The 3,442-nt window shown below is 46.1% G+C and overlaps 1 pseudogene; it reads left to right on the top strand.

Moving 5' to 3' along the window:
• The first annotated feature begins 279 nt into the window (after positions 1-279).
• LOC101597392 lies at positions 280-1,100 on the top strand (annotated as a pseudogene).
• Positions 1,101-3,442: the final 2,342 nt, after the last annotated feature.

A 3,442-nucleotide genomic window follows, 5' to 3' on the forward strand; every position in this document is an offset into this window, starting at 1 on the left:
GAGCACGTGGGAGGCAGAGATAGAAGGACCACTGTGAGTTCTAGGCTACCCTGAGACTATATAGTGAATAGTGAATTCCAGGTCAGCCTGAGCTAGAGTGAGACCCTGCCCTGAAAAAAAAAAAAAAAAATCTTCCAGTCTCTTCTCTTTAGGGCTCTGTGACCCCTCCATATGGAACCACTGGGGTTTTCTGGGAATCTCAAATCGGAGTATTAATGTGGATGGAGGTAGGTTACAGAGACCAGCAGAAAATGAAGAACTCAGAAGGAAAATAACCCAATGGAGCCATCAGAGCCAGAAAAAGAAAAAGAGAGGAAGCTTAGAAACCTAGTGACCATTGCCACCAAGACTTTCCTTTGTCCCCACAAGCTGATGACCCTGCTGCAGAGTATCCGGAAGCATTACCAGACTTGACAGTGATCGTGGCTGACGGCAGCAAGCAGCCCCTGAAGACTCAAGATGACTACATGGAACATTGCTTTTGGAAAGGGTTGGTTTGCTGGCAGGAGCCTTGCCATCTCTCAGGTCACCACTAAGTACGTCCTCTGGGTGGACGATGACTTTCTCTTCACCAACAAGACCAAGATTGAGGTGCTGGTGGATGTCCTGGGGAAAACCGAACTGGATGTGGTAGGAGGCAGTGTGCTGGGAAATGTGTACCAGTTCAAGCTGTTGCTGGAACAGAGCAAGAACGGGGACTGCCTCCATCAGAGATCGGGAGGATTCCGGCTTCTCGATGGCTTCCCCAACTGTGTGGTGACCAGTTGTGTTATCAACTTCTTCCTGGCTCACATAGAACAGAATGGCTCCTGAGAGTTGGCTTTGATCCGCCTACGAAGGGCTTACAAAGGGTCGCTCACTTAGAGTTCTTTGTTGATGGGCTGGGGACCCTGCTAGTGGGCTCATGCCCAGAGGTGATTATAGGTCACCAGCCACATACACCAGTGACGGACTCAGAGCTGGCTACCCTGGAGAAGTCCTATAGCAAGTACCGGACCAACACGAATGCCCAGATCCAGTACAAGCTGGCTCTCCACTACTTTAAGAATCATCCAGTGCTCCACATAAAGGTGCAGGACTTAGGAAACACAGCAGGCTGAATGACTGGGGGCATTTGAAACTGGGGAATGGCATTTAGGGCTATGGAAAAGGGGACTCCTACCAAGAGAAACATGGACCAAACTAGCTGGTAGATAGGCCAAAAAGCTTAAGGGTCATTAGAAAAGGGCCAACTAGGGCTGGAGAGATGATGGCTTAGCAGTTAAGGCACTTGCCAGCAAAGCCACCCAGTTTCAATTCCCCAGTACCCACATAAAGCCAGATGCACAAGGTGAAGCCTTCATCTGGAGTTTATTCTGGTGCACCCATTCTCTCTATCTGCATCTTTCTCTCTTAAATCAATAAATTTTAAAAACGGGCCAACCACTAACCAGGTCAGTGGAGATCACTGTCCTAACAATTATCACCTCATCCCATTTGATCTGTCGAGCATGGTGGCACACCCTTTTAATCCTAGCGCTTGAGAGGGAGAGGTCAGAGGATCACAGTGAGTTCAGAGCTAGCCTGGGACTACAGAGTGAGTTCTAGGTCAGTCTGGGCTAGAGCGATACCCTACCTCAGAGTATAAATAAATAAAGCTGAGGTTGTAGCTCATTTGGTAGAGTGCTTGCCTAGCATGCACAAAGCCCTGGGTTCTATCCCTAAGCACTGCCCAGCCCTAGGGAGATAGCAGCAAGAGGGTGAGAAGTATAAAGTCATCCTTGGCTATATAGTAATTTTGAGGCCAGCCTGAGCTATATAGAAACCTGCTTCTAACCCTGCAATAAAAGCATATGTTTGCTGGGCGTGGTGGCACACTCAGCACTCCGAAGGCAGAGGTAGGAGGATCACCATGAGTTCAAGACCAACCTGAGACTACATAGTGAATTCCAGATCAACCTGGGCTAGAATAAGTCTCTTCCCAAAAAACAAATTAAAAAAAACAAACAAAAAAAAAAAGAATTTGCTGGTTTATAACCTCCATCAAGAGAATGGCGGCAGGGTCCTTGAAGACTGGCGAAAATTCTGTAATCAGAAATATTAATCATATGTTTTTATGTGGGTCTGTTTTGTAGATTCAAGATATATGAGGACAGGGGAGATGACTCAGTGGTTTAAAGAGGCTAGTCTTGATTCAATTCCTAAGTACTCAAGCAAAGATGTATGAACAAAGTAGCACATTCATCTAGTATTCATATGCAGTGACAAGAGACCTGGGGCACCCCTACTCTCAAATAAATAAAACTATTTTTAAAAATTTTTTTAAATTTATTTATTTATTTGAGAGCGACAGACACAGAGAGAAAGACAGATAGAGGGAGAGAGAGAGAATGGGCGCGCCAGGGCTTCCAGCCTCTGCAAACGAACTCCAGACGCGTGCGCCCCCTTCTGCTTCTGGCTAACGTGGGACCTGGGGAACTGAGCCTCGAACCGGGGTCCTTAGGCTTCACAGGCAAGCGCTTAACCGCTAAGCCATCTCTCCAGCCCAAATAAAACTATTTTTTAAAAAACACAGCTCAGAAAAGTTAAAAAAAAAGGAAAAGAACATGAATAACCGGGGTCCTTAACTTGCCACTGACAGCCTGGCTCACACCGCAGTGGGACTGATGGTTAAGGCTGCCAAAACTAGACTCTGGTAAGACTCTGGTAAGTAGAGAGCTGATGGGTGAGGGTGGTGAGAACACCGTAGTTGTGGACGGGCCATGCGTGGAACATGTTATCAGTTCTTCACTTGGGCAACTGCGTGGATGTTGAATGCGATTAAAGAAAAATACTGAAACTGAAAAACTTCTGAGCAAACAAAAGGAACTGAGCTTTAAAGACAGCCATAAGCTTTTGTAAGCCACAAACAAGTGAAAGTTGATGTGGGTCATGCCTGGTACATTCTTAGGTTAGATGGAAACAAAACTTAACCATAGCTGATCATAAGCAACCAACTGGCATGACTGTGTGAATGATTTCTTATTAAAATTAAGCCTTTAAACTGTGAGAAAAAAAAAAAAGAGTGCTATGCCCTTGGTTACCCTGAGTTTAGAGAAAGTACACAGATATCAGGCCCAGAGTTTAGAGGAAGCCCCGATGTAGTAGATCTAGAGTGTAAGGGAAATATACATGTAGTAGATTCAGAGACCATGTAATTGGAGTGAGAAGTTACCCCAGAGAATAAAGCAGAGGCACGCAGACAATTACCCAGGCCAAGAAACAGTGCTCTGCCCTCCCTCACGTAGTCAAGGTTGGGGGGCGGAGCAGGGGAGCAAGTTTTTTTTTTTTTTAATTTATTTATTTATTTATTTGAGAGCGACAGACACAGAGAGAAAGACAGATAGAGGGAGAGAGAGAGAATGGGCGCGCCAGGGCTTCCAGCCTCTGTAAACGAACTCCAGACGCGTGCGCCCCCTTGTGC

The sequence above is a fragment of the Jaculus jaculus genome, chromosome 2, assembly GCF_020740685.1.
Source record: "Jaculus jaculus isolate mJacJac1 chromosome 2, mJacJac1.mat.Y.cur, whole genome shotgun sequence".
Classification (NCBI taxonomy): Eukaryota; Metazoa; Chordata; class Mammalia; order Rodentia; family Dipodidae; genus Jaculus; species Jaculus jaculus.